Source organism: Hyposmocoma kahamanoa, unplaced genomic scaffold (assembly GCF_003589595.1).
Source record: "Hyposmocoma kahamanoa isolate Upper Pololo Valley unplaced genomic scaffold, ASM358959v1 224, whole genome shotgun sequence".
Lineage (NCBI taxonomy): Eukaryota > Metazoa > Arthropoda > Insecta > Lepidoptera > Cosmopterigidae > Hyposmocoma > Hyposmocoma kahamanoa.
Window position 1 is genome coordinate 3,675,919 of NW_020653743.1, and position 20,518 is coordinate 3,696,436.

Here is a 20,518-nt window from a genome sequence, read left to right on the forward strand (position 1 = left end):
GATTTTCTTATCATAGCTAACTTTTTGTGGAAAATGTCACACATGTGATTTTTTTTGTAGTAGCAGTAGAGCTCCTTGTGAAGAAGTTCGTCCAGGGAAGTACTGCCACCTTATCTATTTCTGCCGCCAAACAGTAATGTCAGCATTACTGTCTTCCGGTTTTGAACGGTAAAGGTGCTGATGAAATTACAGGCACATGGGAATTGTCAACTTAGGTACCTATGTCTCAGGGTGCCGGGCGCAGTGGCAGTGCGCCTCAGATCTTTGCGATTTAAAGAACTAAGTGGCTCTGAAACTGTTATGGATTGGCGTGTAGCTTATCATCAGGTCAGCTTATCATAATTAAAAAAAACCTGTAAGCAGACGATTTCATCCTTCAATATCTTAGGTATTATAATATGAAATATGTATTTATCTACGTAATGCAGGCCGTGAGCCTAGGTTCAGACGTCCAACAAAATATATATAATTGTTCCGTAATTAATAGATTGTCTGGGAAACTCAAGGGCTGGCAGCTACCTTGCCCAACGCATTAGCATAGCCATACAAAGGAGGAACGCTGCCAGCATCTTGGGCACCTTGCCGTGGGGACCCAATTTTATTCATATAATTAAATCCTAGTTTTACTTATCGAGATCTTAGGTTTTCGCGATTGTTACATAGGAAATGAAACTATTTTTCTGGATTTAAATCGCGTATTTGTTTTTTCAAACAAACCTACGTTTCGGGCCCTTTACAGTTCCCTCTAATATTTAAGCTTTTATTGTACCTTTCTTGTATTGTGAAAATTAAATGGATTTAGGACTCATTGTTTCGTTAGTACTTTTATTACGTTCAAAAAAATCTCAACAATACATTTAGTTTTGTTGTCAAGTGAAATTAGAGTAATTGAAATTTTTCAAAGAAAAAGTAGTTTAGGATGCCAATAATATCTCGAAAGTTTACACAATGATGACAGTTCAGCTAGTGTGATGTTGTCCTTCGACAGGCTGCGTGTAAATGTGTCTCGGTCTACAATAATACGTTTGCAACGTTTACAATGTACCCGCAAACTTTATAGACGTCATATCGAAAACTTGAGAACGGAAACGAGTTTCCTATAACAATGTAATATAATAACTAATCATAGTTCGCCAACACCAATTTGTAACACAGCACCATTTTAGTTCCAAACATTTGTCCCGGGGGTTTGAAGTTTTCGCACTTCCCGAGTGGTTGCAAAACTTGCAAAGTCCATTTGAGTTTTAATACAATTTTCCAATTGCAATATTCTGTTGAAATTGTTTTGGTTATTGGTTTTTAAAAGTTTTCGCCTGTAAAACTTATTATTTCAAGTAGATTTGTTCAGAAAAACTTGTAAGGCAGAACTTACCATTGTATAAGAGAACCAGGCATCTGGAACGTTTCAGAAAGAAGGAAAACTAATGCGAGTAGTTGCTCATCATTAGACGAAAAGCACGTTAAAAAAATTATACACAACTACGCTTTTAATTTTAAGTTATAAGCGCTGCCCAATTAAATACCTACTCAACAATAAAAATTTTTACAGCGTGCCGTACTTAGGCACGTGGTATCATCTATGTTTCACAAATTATTTCGTCAATATGAATAATAATGTCATACTTATATAAAAATAAAACGGGTTACAAATTTTGCATTCTGCAAATAACAAACTTAAAACAGTGACCTTCTTTCAATTTTCGCTGTCAACATTGTGTTTTCTCTCTTCTATGAAATTGCAACAATGTTGTGTTATTATATTAAGTGATTCGAAAGCAGACTTCTACAAGAAACAGTTTTCTAGCTAATGTAGCAGATAAGGCGTTTATCTACATAATTTATTGACAAAATCTGTAAACATTTCGAGTTATTAGGTTTTTTCGGATCTAAATCGCGTATTCGTTTTTTTTTTCAAACAAACCAACGAGTCGGACCCTTAACGCTCAATGTATATTGCGGCGGAACGGAATGGCAGCGAACTTTTGTAACGAAATTGTACATAGCATAATGAACTTTATGATAAATTATATAAAGTACAAACTAGGTACGTGCCGAAAATCACGTCACGCGTCTTCCGCGGAATTCTTGCGACGAGAATGCTCGCGAGTATTCCGCAGCTGCTATCGGCGACGCCTGGTGAATCAGTGTGACGTCAAACGTCGACGAAATATTGCAGCCTTAAGCCGCTGTTGCGACAAAGCTAGCGAAAGCTCGAACACCTCAGCTACTGCGCGCGCCTTCTCGCCCAATGAGGTAAAATTGACGCTTCCATTCCCCACGGCAATGTACCTAAATTGAGACGTACAGGTCCCATGGCCACGGCTGACAAAATAGTTCATTACATTTACCTACCTATTGTTTAATGGCCAATCTGTAAACATTCACATGTACTCCCACTAGTTCTGTTGACAGAATTACTTACTGGTATTTTTACACAACAATTATAATAGTTAGCTGAACAAATGGGATTTACGATTCCCAGTCATCATCATCATCAGCCGGAAGATGTGCACTGCTGAACATAGGCCGCCCCCAAGGATTGCCAGACTAGCCGGTCGGGCGCGACGTGCATCCATCGGTTACCGCCGCCCTTACCATGTCATCCATCCAACTAGTAGAGGGCCGTCCCACTGAACGCCTTTCAGTTCGTGGTCTCCATTCGAGAACCTTCCTGCCTCAACAGCATTCAGTTCTGCGAGCTATGTGCCCTGCCCACTGCCACTTCAACTTGCTAATCCTTTGAGCTGTACCGACAGCTCGAAGGATTGTACGTCTGTTGTAAGTCTGGTGACTTTCGTTCTTCTCTGATTCGATCACGTAGAGAAATGCCGAGCATTGATCTCTTCCCAGTAGTTCTGTCGAACTGTTACCTATCTTTGTTAAAGGCGTGGTAGTCTAATGGTTTGACGTATCGCCCTTCAAGCAGAAGCCATGGGTTCGAATCCGTGCTCACGTATGTAATGCGTGATGTAATCATCATTGGTCGATTTGTTTAAGATTACCCCCTTAAAAAAAAAGGTACTTAACTAAATGTTCTTTCCTAAATTGGTCCTACCGGGAATCGAACCAGGAACCTCTTCATCCGCCATTTGGTCACTGAATTCCTTAACATGGTATCTCTAGTTTTCGTTCGATAAAGGCAGTGTCATAGTTGATAATAAATTGCAGCACGTTGATGCGATCCTATTTATAGTCCATTTCAATCACGATTTCTGTGGTTTCAATCCATTTCATTGAAAATGTAGAACACAAACAGATAATTGACTCGCTCATAGACTGTTTAGTGGGTGATAATAAATCAATTACTTAATCGAATGATTCGACTTGATTAATTGAATTAGTTGAAATAACACATTGTTATATTAGTTAAAAAACTACGTGATTCGATGACGATATTATGCTAGACAAGATTTTTTATTACGACACCAAGTGATGGTACGAGCAAGTCGCGCGCCTAAGTTAAGCGACATGCCTGTTCGTAACAATTGCAATGTGGCTCGGGGCTTTAAATCGCATGGGTCTGAGGGACATTACCACTGCGCCTGTCACCCTGAGACATAAGTTGACAAGTCCCATGTGTCTTAATTTCACCAGCACCCTTACCCTTCAAAATCGGAAAGCAGCAGTACTTCCTTGGACGAACTCTTTCACAAGCTCTACTTTACTAAGATATTAGTGATGTAATCATCACTAGTCGATTTTTTGAAGATTTCCCCCCCCCCCCCCCCCGTAAAAAAAAATAAAAGGTACTTAACTAAATGTAAACAATCTTGATACATCTTTTTATTGAAACGTATACTTTACAAATCAATAGGTATAAAATAGGCATGGAATTTCATATGAAGCTAAGTATTTGCATTTGAAGGTAAGTAAAAATAATTTTATAAATGTGTATTTCATTAAATAGACGTCTGAAGATTGTTTACATTTAGTTAAGTTTAATTTAGTTAACCTAAACAAATGGACTTTATAGTAACCTAATGATTAAAAAGATTGTAATCTGTACGGGTTGTAATGAACTCCGCACACTGTCGTGAAGGTAAGCGGTAGAATATGAAATATAAATTAAAAAAAAAACACTTATTATTAAAAATGTATTATTTAAAAATTTATACCAGACTACTACGACTACATTGTACAAGCAGGGTTGGTCAAAATGCAGGTGGTACTATTTCTTAATTAGACCCATTAAAAATGGATGATTGTTTAAAAGTTAAACCCCATTTTTTTACAGTTCACATTCATTTAATTTCCTTACTTGAAAGATGCAGTGATAAATGAAAAAAAGAACTATAATTTTAAAATCAACGACCAAAATAGATGGTACGGTACTGTAGTACAAGAATGGATTAATAATAAGAGATGAACTAGGCGACTAAATCTAATTCACTCATGTTGTAATTATATCGCAACTAAGTTGTATCTTCGCTTCAACATGACATTTTTGCGGCAACTAATGAACTTGACTAAATTAACGGGTTTCACTCGTTTAGTGTATGAATAATGTAGTCAAACGTATTCAGAATCGTTACCACCCGAAAATTTTCAATAACAGATCGATTCGACTACATCACTCAATTTTGTTGCTCAGACACGTATAGTTATTAAATTAATTGCGACTTGACTAAATTACTAATATAGTCCGAATCAGACTTAAGTTGCAGTAGTAACGTGGTAGCTAGCAAACGCTTATATTTTTTGACAGCTCATCAATATATTTTGTTTCATAATGAGATTTGTATTTTGGACAGATAGAGCTTTTGTGTCATCATTTTCAATAGGCCTTTTTCGCCAACTCATGTTAAGTAGGTTTTCCATCATCGCTTCCATCAAACCGGGCTCAATTTTCAACAAAACATTTTCGTACCTGAAATTAATAACACTAATATTATTTAATAAATAATTGAAAGAACAACAACACACAGACGTTAAAACATTTTAACTCGAAAAAAAACAAGGATCGAACGGGAAAAAATGAACGCAGAAGTCGAAAACAGCAGTTCGTTAATATCAAAATTAAATATCAATAGATGTGCTCTTCTTTATTTCAGAAAAATTTCTCTTTCAACTAATATACATAGACAATGATGACTGAAGCCATGTACTGCTTTGATATTTTCTATCAGGCGCGATAAAAAAAGAACTCGGACACGATTTAAAAAAATGTTTTAACTTACCCCTTCCCTAAGTTATGAGTTTCCATTTCCCTGTGGTCGTCAACCTTTTTCGCTTTTTATTTATAACACATCTTCCAAAAAACCCTGCCGCTTTAGGTAAGGCTTGTTTTGAGCTCAAGACATCGCTGTCGACACACTCCACGGAATGCCCTAGAAAGAAAATAATAATAATAATGTAGCAGACCGCTAGATCATACTAATTACCTGGTACTATGAGTACCAGAGCAACACAATTCACTCTAGGGCACTACCAAATACAAGTAGCTTCAAATGAAAGATTTCCGCCAGAAAAATTTAAAATACTTTAAGACCCTATTTTCATTTCTGCGGAAAGGATTGGAAGTGAACTTTTGTAACCATAGCATAATGAACTTTATGTAATTGTGTACCGTACAAACTAGATACGAATTAAAAAACAGGTCGCGCGTCTTACTACTTAATTATGTAATTACATTAATTGTATCGTATCTGCTTTGTAAGTACCTACTTTACATAATTGACATAAAGTTTATTATGCTATGTACAATTTAATTACCAAAATAAGCTTCCATTCCATTCCGCGGTAATGAAAATTGAGCCTTAGACAGCTAAATTTGTTCAACTCAAAAAACTCCTAAAAACTTCCAATGCTTTAATACTATAATATCAACATGTTTTAATTTTGAGTGCCCTTAAACATATGGATCAATATCAGTTTCCATTTACAAGTGGTACAGTCGAAGACTACGTTGCAGTAGGCAAATTAAGCAATATTTCAACGTACTCTGCAGTAAGAGCTTCTTACGCACGCGCGGTCTTAATTACATACAATATAATAATATTGCTTAACAATTCTTAAATAAATTGACAGTATGTTTCCACGCGTATCATTGAACTCCTTTTATTTATGGTGTCAAGCGACGGGATCTACAAGTTGTGCTGGTAGGAAGCGACGAGCGTATCCGTAACAGATGCAATGCCACTCAGAGCAAATTGCAAAGATTTGGGTACTGCCAAAGTATCCGTCACCCTGAGACATACGTTGATAAGTGCCATGTGCTTGCAATATCACCAGCACCCTTACCCTTCAAAACGGGAATCTTGACAGAAGAAATAGGTAAGGTGGCAGTACTTTCATGGATGAATTCTTTCACAAAGAGCTCTGATGCTACTAAATCACGCATAACAAATAGCTACTATAATAAAGCAGTATTGAAGAATACTACTATTTTGAACTAAGCAATCAGAAGAGCAAGCAAAACTTTATCGTGTTTAACTTCTTAGTTCTTAAAACTTTTTTGACGTATGCTTAGTTCAAAATGGTATTATTCTGCACTACTACTTTATTGTATAAAGGAAGCAAAATAAGAGAGCAAGAATAATCCTGTATATTGCTAATGTTTATATTGAAATAGATAAGAATGAAGTTTAAAGTAGCAATCTTTTAAAAATAAATTTAAAGTAACATCTTTAAACATTGACTTAGTAAAGCCTTACTTAACCAAAAAATGTAAATTAAACAAAATGATTTTTTTTTACATTTAGTGATGAAGTTGAAACAGTTGAAAATTAAAAAATTGTAACAGAATAATAATATAATATTGATTAAATCAAAGTTTGGCAAATACTAAAACTTTTTCAAATACAGATTACAAACCACTAACTGATCTATTATGATCACCACTAATTACAATTCAGAGTCAAGGCCAACAGTGGTAAAGAACTGAAGGATTCGCTAGACTTTGACTGTTTTAATGTATTGTATTGCCCATCTATGGGTAATATTGGGTAAGAAGGTGTAGAGGAGTTCTATCCGCCGCGTGGTAGAATCTACTCTCCTTTCTGCCCAAGATTTGACATGTGCTTGTCCACGTCAAAGCTAGGATGCTGACTACTCTAATGCTATTTCTGTCCAGTGCTAGAGCTTCTCAATCTCTCTACTTAAGTTTTGTTTATAGTGGCCAGTCCTTATCAACCCCTTTTTTAATAAAAACTAAGTGACGGGTCGAACAAAGTTGTGCGCCTGAGGATAAGCGACACGCCTGTCCATAACAGTCGCAGTATCACTCAGAGCTTTCAATCAAAAAGATCTGAGGGGCACTGCCACTGCACTCAACACCCTGAGACGTAAGGTGACAAGTCCATGTGCCTATAATTTCACCGGATACCTTATCCTTCAAAATCGGAATGCAGAAATACTCACAGTACCGCTTGGCGGCTGGAATAGTTAAGGTGGCAGTACTTCCTTGGGTAAACTCTTTTAGAAAGAGCTTTACTGCTATGTCATAAGGAGCTCTACTGCTACTAACCTCTTGAGTATATAGGAAGGGCAATTGCCTGTGCAAGCAAGCCTGCACAAGGAACTTATTCCAGGGATCAGCCCATTTACGCAGACTTGAACTGGTACTCAAAAAGGATAAAATAATAAACTGAAGATGCTTTTGAATTAAGTGAGGCTAACTTCATTCATTCCATTTCTACAGTAAGCGTCTACTGGCCGTAATGAGAACAACCTAACACGAAACTAACAATTTTGTCTATGTCCAGGCTAGTAAACAAATATGATGTGTAGACTGATCACTGTGTAAAAGTTCCGATAAAATCATCTCAATCGCTATTATGTCAAACATTATTAATTATTACGTACTCTTCAAACAAAAACAAAAGTTACGAGGCAAGAAAACAAAACACACTCGCCAATACTCCACCAAAATTCATAGTTAACATTTAAATAAAAGTGTGATATCGCTTTTGCGTGGTATTTTTGTAGCAAAATAGGTCACCATAAGAATATTTATCCTGAATTACCTAAAAACAATTGTAGAACACTAGCACCGCACACAGCTTTTGAGTAAAAAGCTTTTTCTTTTGACATTTTTAGATTGAGTGATGCTTCTTACCGTAACTATTTCTGCAAAAAGTACGAAATGCGTATTGAATATTTTGTGCTTTTGTAGCACTACCTGGTCCTTGATACCATTTGTAAAGCAAGCAATTTTTAATAAATATTTGGCATATTTTAAAAGTTATAAAATAACCGTACATTTAAAATGCTAAGTACTTAAAATAAAACACAAAAACCGCTAAGTTAGTAGAAAACCTGTAGTAAGGGTAATGTAAACATATAAGTGTTACCATTTCTGAAACAAAACATTATTTTAGGCAAAATATTAATTATTGTATCTTAGAACATCACCGAATTTAGTGGTGAAATTGAAATTATTTGTAATTTATGCTGTTTGCATTTCTTATATAAATTTATTTGTTTTAATTAGGGGACTTACGATGAAACATTGTATTGAAAATTTTAGGTTATTTTTGTTCCATGTTAAACACTGCCCTCTAGTGAATTTTATCTCAATCTTCGCGTTGGCAGAAGATGGCTGTCGCGTGCTGAGTGTTGCTCCGGTTGTTTACGACAGTTTTTTAAGTTTATATTGTGATAATCGTGACAATTGACTGTAACTTATGTGAAAAAGTAAACTAGAGTACTGTCTAAGTGTACCTAAGTGTGTTTGTGCCAAGTTTAAGTTAGATTTCTACTTAAAAAGTGTGACAACGATTGTGAGTGAAGCTACTAGTTTCAAGCAAGTGTTTTGCTCAGGAATGTTGTGTATAAAATCTAAGTGGATTGTGTCTTTGTAAGCTGAATTTGGATTTGAAACGGCTATCCATCTTTGAAGGTGAGTTTGTTTTGTAATTTCAGCACTTTTAGTTGTGTAAACTTTCTGAAACTCGAGCTTTGTTTACTTTGTAAAAGCTCTAACGCGCATGTTCAAATCGTGATAAAAGTTTTCAGTATATATCCTATAGTCAGCTTCTTAACTTGTTGATTTTGACCGTATAGTGAGTAAATATACATATATCTCATTGTAGCGAGCTCATGTACGTACAAAATGTAGCTCTTTTTTATTTTTTTGACGGTCAATGAACTGACCACAACCTAAGCTCCGATCTCATTTAGCCGGTAGGTAGCATCTTACTTATAAATGGACCTCTTTGGTTACCTATTGCAACTATACATAATTAAAATTCTTATGACATGGCCAAGCTTGAATCTTAGCTATAACTTTAATATTAAACATTCATATACCGGCGGCGGTACAAAACATTTATAGAATATTATTACGTGGAAATAGTTTTTATCTCACAATGAATAAGATTAAATCTTGTCTATTGGCTGTACCTTAACGACGTAGGAGTGAATAGACTGCTTTTTACGTGTAATAAAAACTTCTTTATAAAATTGTATTTGGATTAAATACCTACCCACATAACACGGCTTCCAAATTGGAGATAGAACATATTTGTAGCTATCTCCAAATCCTCAATATTCGCTTTTATACTATAGACTGGGTTCTGACAGATAATGTAGGTACCAATACCAGTTAATATTACATATCCATGTCTTACTTTCCCAAACTCTTATTTTATAAAGACCATTATTTAGGAGATGGCAAAACTTTCTATTTATTTTAAATTTCTTATCAAGGGTGTTAATTTGTATGTATTACTTTAAGAATATGTAAAAGCCAGTGTGTGAATATGAAGGAGATATTATGTGAAACCAGCATGCAAACGTTGTACATACAATCCATTTTTTGCATTTCAGTATCTTTGTGATTTAAGATACGAGTTTCAGAAAGTAAGGCGACGATATGGGTTAGTACAGTAGGTACACACTTACCAAAAAGTATGCATTTTATATTAGTGATTCATTATAATAGATTAGGGGAGATTTATGACCTTAGTACAATTTACTTTTGGGTTGACTGTATATGCGTACTTTTTACCACAATGCCTCGTATTGTACATTAAATAATTACACTCTTGAAAAAATGATTAAATATGTAGTAAAAAGAATTACATTATTAAAATTCCATTTGAAACAAAACATTTAAATGATAATCAGTATTTCCAAGATAATGCTTTTCAATTTAGAGCACAAAATCAATTACAGTATTACTATTCAAATTGGGAATATTTAATTAAATCCCTTTAATTGTTTACATCCCACATCTGAATGCAGGTTTTGTCAAAGTACAGTGCATACATTAGACCAATAGGTTAACTATAAACTCTAGTTATTTGCAAGTAAATTAACAAGTTTCTTTTATTAATAACAATGTCCCACACAACTGCACCGAATTACCTGGTTTCTGAGTACAAAGTTCACTGTACTATGACAGAGCAACGAGAATAAGTCCAGAACACACAGACCAAGACCCATTAAAAAGCTTGTTTCAGAAATTGGTCGTACCGGAAATCGAGCCCAGGACCTATTCGAAGTTATCAACCCACATTGAAACAGTATGGTCTATGGTCTCTTATTTATCTTCTTAAAAGAAATCTATAACCAAAATCATATATTAACTAATATTTTATTTTTATGTTGGTAACTAGAAAAAACACAATGACGGAAAATCCATATCCTGGTATCCAGCATCTGTTTTCCAAGATCCCCAAGAAGATTCATTGTCCCAGTTCCCAATTCCTTGGTTTCCCGGTTGCGAATATTTAAGACCATTTTTCCTCATGTGAGCAAGAAGACATCCATCCTTCGGCAATAATAAATGTGAATTCTGTATCCTTGTTTAAGTCCTACTTCCTCTGTAGGGTAATAAATAACCTATAAACATTATTTTGTTTTGTTGACTACTCTTTGACATCGTTCGTAAATTTACTACACGAAAATGTTATACAGTTTTGCGCATTGTAAACACGTAACGAAATTACAGTGAAATTGTTCCTGGGAACATAGGCAGATATTATATATAAATATTTTATCCGCTCTACATTTGTCAACAAAGATTATTTTTTGGAAAGTATTTTATGATTACAATAAATATATTTCTATTAAAATTTCGTTTGAATTACGTTACAATGATACATGTAACTGTAAAACGTTAATTTCTTTACTTCCACATCGTCTTCTGTCTAGAATGTACTTAACATATAATTGTGGCGGGAAAAAAGATTGTATAAATAGATGTAGAATTCGAATTTAGATTCTCAATATAGTTTGATCGTGATTCATATTCGCCAAAGTAGGCAATCGGACGATAAACAGAAAAATATTTGAATGTTAGAAAGAATGTTTTGTACAAGAATAACGATCATTTAATTAATAATTTTGTGAAATGATTTGTATTCTTTAATCTGAAAGTTGTAATATTTTTATTCTGTTATCCAAACACCAAACACTCCACATGACGTCATACGTAAGTAAGCTAACAAACGGCACCCTTATCCACCGCTCGTTATCCTACGTTTTTTCTCCGTTTAATTACTTATTAACTAAGAAAACGGCAGACATTTTGGATTGTGGGCAGCAGTCAATCAATATGCACAATTTTCGCAACCATTTATTACCAATGACGTCACGAGTTCTGATTTGACATGTAGTCCCATTTTTTTTAATTACATGTAAACATGGTTTTAAGGACTTGAAAAGCTATATTTAAATAAAATAATAATTTTTACTTAAATATAGCCATTGTTACTCATTGGATATTGTAACTATTTTTTACAGTCAGTTTTATGTTGGTTTGTTTGAAAAACAAATATTTATAAGCGGTTTACATTGCTTGGCTTGTGTATCTACCTACATACATTAAGATTAATGATAATGAATGAATGAATGAAAGTTAGTGTTGTAAACATTGACTTACAATTATATGGACGTCGGGTCCGCGCTAAAAAGTGTCCGCACTTGTAAGGCGCTAAAATCGTATACAGAGCGCGACACTCCGCTTTAGTCTTCATTTGTTCTACTGACAGCGCGATACTGCGATGACATAACAATTTAAATTTCGAATAGGTTGACTTGGGACATTTTTTTCGTGGTTTTTGTATTAGACCCGTCGTCCATTTATTTGTAAGTCAATGGTTGTAAAGGATATTATTAAACTATTGCGATAAACGTATAAAAAACAACTGCGTTTTTTTCATAATTTGTCTTTATAAATAAAGGCATCCTCACATTGTCAACGTACAATGAATTAAATAATTCATCAAAATGCCCGCTCATGCAGTCCTGTCGGAGCATCAGCATTCATGACGCATTCCATAATAATTGGGCACAATGATTGGTTGATATTTATGCCGGTTGCATTCCACTGTACATATAAACGGCTGACGAATAAGTATTGTGAAATATTTTTTAGCTTTTTTTTTGTTATATTCCTCCTTTGACAATTTTGGTGTCATTGGGTAAAATATACGACCTTGATCAACTTTCAAAATATATGTGTATGTATTTGACGACCTCCGTGATTTTGCACGCCGGTTTTCATGGTGTCGTCATCTCTGAGGTCCTGGGTTCGATTCCCGGCCGGGTCAATGTAGAAAACTAATTTATCTATATTGTTTCGGGTCTGGGTGTTTGTGTTACCGTTGTTCTTTTTTCCAAAGCCGTTTGAGGTTGTATCGACTCAATATTCCTCCGCCATTACGTAAATCAGCGATTTGTTTACAAAATTAATGTACAAACAAATTGCTTTATTGGTTCTCTAGTAATAGAGCACATGTAGATCCTGGGTCTGTATTGAATATTAAAAAGGTTTGAATTCACAATCGTTTTATGATGATGAGGTGTGTGTCAGCAGAATAATAATTGTACTATGTCTGAACGAACTCACATCGCTGTACACATAAGTAAAAAAATGCTTAATTTTTAGTATATTTTTTGTGTTGTGTACAAAGATGGGATATCATGATAAATATATTTTAATAATTACCTTGACATTTATGTAATTAATTGGAACAACAAAATGGAATCGCTAGCAATGTTTTGTATCAGAAACGAGTCAAAATATCCGGGTGAAATTAATTTTTTTAAATGTATATTTTATTCATTTAATAATTACAAAAACATTAACACGCTTTTACTTTACAGTCTTAAACCTAAACAGATTTGTATGAGTGTTGCAACTCCCATAACATATGTAATGTATAAAATAACAAATTGTATGAAAAAAATATTTAATGACGTTATAACAAAATTTAATATTAACAAATCGTTTTCCCGGAGATTTTTCTTCTTGTTTATTTAGTTTTCTCTCAATTTGTCACTTTTACTCAAAAATTAAAGAGACGAAACGAATGAAATCAACATGGATTATTACAGAACACTTATCAAATAATTATCACAAAAAAATTTTGCTAATTTCCAACCCTGCTTTGTATATTGTGGTTTTCGATTAATGTGTTTTGGTGTGCCGACCAGTATATGTTAATGTTGAATTCTACAAATCCAAAAACAACTTTATCTGTTTATTGATTATTGAAATCAAAATGTCGCATTAGTTAGATCGAATTTGTTTCCCAATGAAACTATTTTTCCGGATCGAGTTCTTAGGTTTTCGCGATTGTTACACATAGGAAATGAAACTATTTTTCCGGATTTAAATCGCGTATATTTGTTTTTTCAAACAAACCGAGCGACGTTTCGGGCCCTTTACAGGTCCCATGGTCACGGTTGACTGAGGTGGTACAGTCTTCAACCAGTTATGTCAGGGATGTCCAGGATGCTGCGAGAGGCCATTGAAATTAAAAAACATCCTAATTTCAACAGGGAAGATGGTTTCTCCGTACCACCAGTTTGGGATCCAGTATTTCCTCTAATGAAAAATCCCAAACAGACATAAGACTGCAGTACTTATTAATATGTTCTAATTTCTATAATTGAACTTAATAAAAATTCATTCAATAAAATAATTTGTAAAACTTAATATAACGTAAATTGGAATGTTTTCTTTGTAAAATTAAAAATAAGGTATTTAACTAATAACTATTGTAATTATAGTGAAAAAATAGGGTGGTTTGCATCCATATTAGACATAACTGGTTGAAGACTGTACCACCTCAGTCAACCGTGACCATGGGACCTGTAAAGGGCCCGAAACGTCGGTTTGTTTGAAAAAACAAATATACGCGATTTAAATCCGGAAAAACAGTTTCATTTCCTATTTTTCAGGATTTAAATCACGTATTTTGTTTTTCAAACAAACCAACGTTTCGGGCCCTTTACATGTCCCATGGTCTCGGTAGTTTGAGGTGGTAAATATTATGTCTAATATTAATGCAAATCTTATTTCTCACTATAGTTACAAACGTTATTAATTAAATACCTTACTGTTTAAATTTTACAAGGAACATTCCAATTTACGCTACATATCGTCGGCGATAGTGCAATTACGCGTAACTAGCATTTGATTATGAGTCAACATTTCGGTAGTGGCCAAATCAAATTCGCGCAAATGTCGTGACAACCAAATTAGCGTGATTTACGGGCATCTATTTTTATCAGTCCGTAGACAAGATAAATTAATGCTTACTGTGCAAAAATGAAAATCGCAGTCATTGACATAACACAGTATAACGTTAAATATTTCCTGCGGAATTTGGTTTGCTGCAGATACGCGCTTTTTACCAATACTACATACGCGGGTTCGCACCATCTCCGACGATATGTTTTACAATTATTTTATTATAACAACATGATTTTTTTATTAAATTAAATTTATTCATAATTAATAATGGAAACTAAAATATATTATTAATATGTTACTTGATGCTGCAGTCTATGTCTGTTCGGGATTTTTCATCAAAGGAAATACAGGCACCTAAACTGGTGGTAAGTTTCCTAATGTTTCTTGTTTATCAACCCGTAACTTGTAGTCGCTAAACCTGCTGGTTACGGGTTTTTACTCCTACCAAAATGAGCTTTATTATGTATCAAATCGTTGCTCATTTATCATTTTCTAACCTTTTTCAACACGATAACATGTATCATAAAATACGTCAGCGTAATTACTTTGAACATAAAACCATTTTTAATTTGATTAAGCTGGAGGTGCGTGAGAAGCTAGCATACCTTACAAAGTTACGGGCTCATTCATTATTGAAGCTAAGTAATAGCTTAATAAGCGACTAATCACGATTTGTAACGCGCGACTTAAATAGTAAAAAAGAAACTTAAAAATCATTGAGCAACTGGTCACTAGAGTTTGGTTTGTTTTTGCTTACATTCTTCGAGTAACGGAATTAGAATCTTCACTGTACCTAATTAAAAGTGCTTTTACGTTAAGGTTGAGTAGGTACCTCATTGTTAAAGTACTACGTAGAATGAATTTGAATTTTTTTTTTATAATAATAACGCACACACTCAACATAGCTCCGCACTAGGAAAACTCTGTGTCGCGGGTGCCATAGACACACGCATACACAACTATAAATTACACCCAAACTCAGGAGATAAATAAATGTAGGCCATACAAACATTTCTTCCGGGCCGGGAATCGAACGTGAGACACGTGAACACGCTAAGAAACTGACGTGTCTGCTACAGAAAAGATGAGAATGGTCTTGTACACGACAAGAACTTTGTCGGATCTAGCCACGAAAACATGTCGTGTCGTACAGACGAGAAAATGATGAGTATGTACACGATTCAAATGCTTTTGGACAGACGTGTGTAAGGTAAAATGTGTTAGTGCAGTACGCGTCTTCCAGGTAGCTGTCGTTTTAATACCGACTGTGGGAAGAAAATTATGTTGTTGTATATGATTACTAATCAACCCCCGTCCACGCGCAAAAACGTTCGTTTACTGACAATGCCCTCACCCCGCTCCATACAATAGCGGCAAAGTGCGTGTCGGGGGTAGACAAGATTTTTCTTGTCCGGTGCCGAGGCACTGTACACATTTCGTGTGTAGAAACGACACGAATTCTTGCATACACCCGGCGACTTTTCTTAGCGTGGACACGCAACCTAGCAGTTCGGTCACGAAGGCAGTTGACGCAGTTGAGCAATTTGACGATATCAGTGGCCCCACGATTCATTTATTCTGGTCTGAGTGTTCTTGGTACTGTAGGGCTAGCACGATAAGGCGCAACTTGCGCGAGAGCGACATAAACCGCGAGATCTCTATGGGAGAATAGCTTTATCTCGCGCTTTTTGTCGCTCTCGCGCTAGTCGCGCACTATTGTGCCAGCCCTACAGGTCTGGTTCTACTCATAATAATCCTAATCAATTTTGCCACAAAAACCTTCACGTAATGTCGATTAAGATACAACAGCAGTCCGAATGAATTAAAAAAATTCGAGTAAGTAAAATTTCAGAATGTCCTTAGTAAATGATCGAGTACCAAACATTTTTATAATAAGAGTTTTTTGACTACAACGACAAAGTTGGTAACTAGTGATGTGACATATTTATTAATATATTTTTTCTTTATTTCTTAATTTTAATCTGTGACATTTGATAATATTGTACACCTTAACTGGTAAATTATAAAGCACAAACCAATGTAATATTGTATGACCTAACGTAATTGCCTACAGTTATGCAATAAGAATTCTAGTTAGAGACCAGGTTTTTTTATTAGACCCGGCAATTGATGTGCTGGCTCATTATTATTATACTAGTTAGTGCCCGCTACTTCGCTAGAATAATTACTTCTAGTAGCCTACTGTACTACTTATTTGAGAAATTATTGCTTCTCCATACAAACTTTCATTTTCTCTTTCATCTCCTTTAAGAGTCTTTACAACTTCAAATAGCTTTGGTTGATTCCGCATGACAGTGAAAGAGTTGAATCATTCGCTTTGGAAAAAATATATAGTAAATTGAGAATATACACCGATTACTATACGGTGTGAAAACACGATTCCTAAATATTTTCACGATAGAAAAAAACAAACTTACCTCGAAATTTTACAAGAAAACCACTGTGTTCAATAGGTACTTTGCATATACCAACTGAACTAAATAGAACACGTGTAGTACTTACGATATCAATTTTTCGTGTAATCGATATTGATAAAAATAAACATTGGCAACATTAATTTCGTTTGTGAAAAAATAAATTCTGAAATAAAGCCAGTGTCCCTGCCGGTCGACTCAAGTAAGGTGAAGGTAGAATCTACTCCAAATATTTCGACTTATCCGTAGAACAAAGACCTATGTGCAAGACTACTTGTTCTCAGGACATAGTACATTTCGTTCGTTCTTCTTCGCTGTGGATGTCAGATCGTCGGTTGTTCGATTTCATATTTCCGTAACGAAATAAGATATATAAATTCTCATAACACCTTTACATAGGCCTTACTTTGAATAACGAAATTATTCTCGTAACGTACTTATTCTCTTTTCGCTATATAATCACATCGGACTCTGTTCTTCGGATGAGTCGATTTATTTTTATGACCAAAAGTAGCCTATCCCCTCTCCAAGATACATACATCGCTATAACAAAATTCATCAAATTTGGTTCAGCGGCTTAGGGGTCAAAAAGTAAGTTGCTTTTGCATTAATAATGTAACTTTGGATTATTTATTTCAATAGCTGAATGTCCTAGTCGTCATTTAGTTTAGTTAGTAGTTAGTTGCCATTTTTGGGTTACAGCATTTTCGGCGTGCAAAAGTTATGGAGACGTGTCTTTTATAGTGGCCATATATTTTGTAGTAATTTTTGAAAACCTACGTCTATGCATCCTTGGTATACGTTTTATTTTATATTAGTGCCCATATGTTTATATTAGAACAATACATCATATTGTGTGTAATTCCATTTATTTTTAAAACGTTCGGAATCTACATAATATTATTTACTAGGAATTTCCTTAGTACATCCTTTTAACAATGTAGGCATTATTCGCGCAAACTAATTTGTCGTTGACTCATTATTTTATATTCTTTGACCTAAGGCTGACCTTTTTCGACTCCACGAATCATAGAAGATCAATTGTAAATGTCATTTACAAAGTGCAACCCCTAGAGTTTCTTGCTCATTCTTCTCAGGGGAATCTGCCTTACGAATGAGCGGTAGAGTTTAACCATTGTGACGATTTCAAGTGTAATAATGCTTACCTATGAAATAAAGATTATTTTGAATTTGAATTTGAATTTGAAGCAAATCAAGCCAAAGTGTGTACCTTCCATTCTACTTTCGAATTAACGTACACTCCACCATTTAAGTCGCACACTAATTTCATTGTTGTCCGTACTCCTAAAAGAACTTTTTAAACGCAAACGTTAAATCAGTAGGTACATGCTATGAAATCAAATACATTTCTACTTTGTAAACATTCGCCGTCGGCGTCGGTTGCATCTCGATCAACAATCACTCTTAATTGATTCAAACTGTCAATTGTTTACAAGTCAGTTATCTTTTATTACCCATAGGTAAATAAAGGTGACTATCTTGTAGAATGTTCACTGTGTACTGTGTATGACTGTGACATTGTTTGATGTTTTGTTTACGCTGCCAAAGCACTACTCAGAAATGTTTACGTTACACAGTTTGTATTAGCAGTCTGGCGAGACAAGCGGTGTGAAGTTTGTTAGTTCACAAGTAAGCAGTGCATGTTATCGTCGTTTAAAGGAGGTCAACACTAATATTAAATGATTTCTTCGTATTCTCGTATTGTTTTAATAAACTGTTTTTTAAAATAGGGAAGTACTGCCACCTTACTACTATATCTGCCGCCAAGCAGTAATGTGAGCATTACTGCGTTCCTGCTTTAAAGGTTACGATTACTGGTGAAATTACAGACACATGGGACATGTCAACAGGCATTAAGGTCTTTGCGATTGCAAGCGCTGAACAGCACTGCAACTGTTATGAATAGGCGTGTCGCTTACCACCAGGCGCACGACTTCTTCATCCCTTCACTTGGTATTATAAATAAAACTTATGACGCCTGCTTGTTTCGAAAACGCTATTTTATTTGTGTTACGAACGAATCTTTACGAACTTGGACGAATAAATCTTGATAGCGAAAAGAATATTCGAAATTTAAATATCAGTATTTTGTCTATGGTATATTTAAACGTTGATAATGACACATCTGTCACTTATAGTTTAATTGGTGTACTCGAATAGCAACACGAGTTATTAAACAAGCAATCTAAATCACTGCAACGGAGCTAAGATTTAATGACGGCAACACGGACAAACAGTTGGTCGAGAGCGCCAATGTTGACGCTGTGGACGACTAGAGCAAACATGGCGTCGTTCAAACGTTGTTCTAGTGATGACTTTCCAGGTTTGTTTTATGCACTAACGTTCTTTGATGTCTTTTGAGGTCAGCTCTTCACATTCTAAACAAAATTTTGGACGGAAGAACTCTTCCAGAGAAATTTCTGCCGCCAAACAATAATGTGAGCTCTACTGCGTTCCAGTTTTGAAAGATAAGGGCTCTTGGAATTACACGCACATGAGACTTGTCAACTTATGTCTCAGGGTGACAGTTGCAGTGGCAATGTCCCTCAGATCGATCTTTGCGATTTAAAGTTCTGAATGATATTGCAACTGTTATTGATAGGTGTGTCGCTTACCAACAGGCGCACGATTTACTTGGCACTTAAAAGCAAGTATTGTGTTAACTCAAAAATTGATGGACTTGAGAAAAGACGATTTGAAAGTAAGTCCATAGACACCATGATTTGCACGATAATCATTAACAGCCTCAGTGGTCAAACGTTTACCACGTTGGTCTGCCACGCATAGGTCTCAGGTTCGGAGAAATGTTTGTATTGCCTACATTTATTTATCTCGTGAGTGTCGGTGTAAAATGTGGTTGTCTATGCGTGTGTCCATGGCACCCGCTATATTGGGTTTCCCTAGTGCGGGGCTATAAGTGTGTGCGTTAAAAAAAACATAAGCCAAACATAAACTACAGAATTGGAATCGAAAACGAACGATTATGTAGAAATTCAGTCTCTTGTGTTCGTAGCTAACGGCCATTAGCAAATCAATTATTACTAATCACTAGTAAATTGATCATTTACTAGACTGTTAGAAAGAGGACCCAATTATATTTGCTTTAAGGTACTTCTGAAGGATTTCTAAAGCTCAGACATCCGGATAATGGACATCAAAAGACGTGAATAGGTGGGAATGAATAAGCGGACTACAGATGGGAATGTCAGACCTTTTTGATACTTTAAACTTTGTCATTTCAAAGTATACACGAATTGCAGACATTCGAGAAAGTTCCGTTAACTTTATGCCTGATCTATTGCCTTTTAAAATTAGAATATACTTTGATGATGTTTCAACGTTCTAATTTCGATGAACGAATTTAAATTTGGAATTATAGACAATTTATGTCTCGCTAATAAATAAATTTAGATTAGTCATCCCACTTCTTCTAACTTTGAGTTTGTATCTATTAGCGGTACGTAATAAACCAGTTAGTTGCCAGTTATCCATTATTATTAAGTAAAACCACGCCTATAGAAATAATTAAAATAACCAATGCTTTACTGCTCAATAAATTGACGATAAAACTACAACGAAAATTGTTCAATTATTGTTGCAGCGAGGTCATTTGCGGCGCATTTATTTTTATTAC

General features: G+C 35.1%; 1 long non-coding RNA gene across 1 annotated transcript; it reads right to left on the reverse strand.

Annotated features, from left to right (window-relative positions):
- Nucleotides 1–4,149: 4,149 nt before the first annotated feature.
- On the reverse strand, nucleotides 4,150–7,378 carry LOC113228227. The gene is made up of 3 exons (XR_003310284.1): nucleotides 7,360–7,378; nucleotides 5,178–5,327; nucleotides 4,150–4,867 (listed from the first exon to the last, which is right to left on the reverse strand). It is a non-coding gene; the product is annotated as an uncharacterized LOC113228227 (long non-coding RNA).
- Between the last annotated feature and the right edge of the window lie 13,140 nt (nucleotides 7,379–20,518).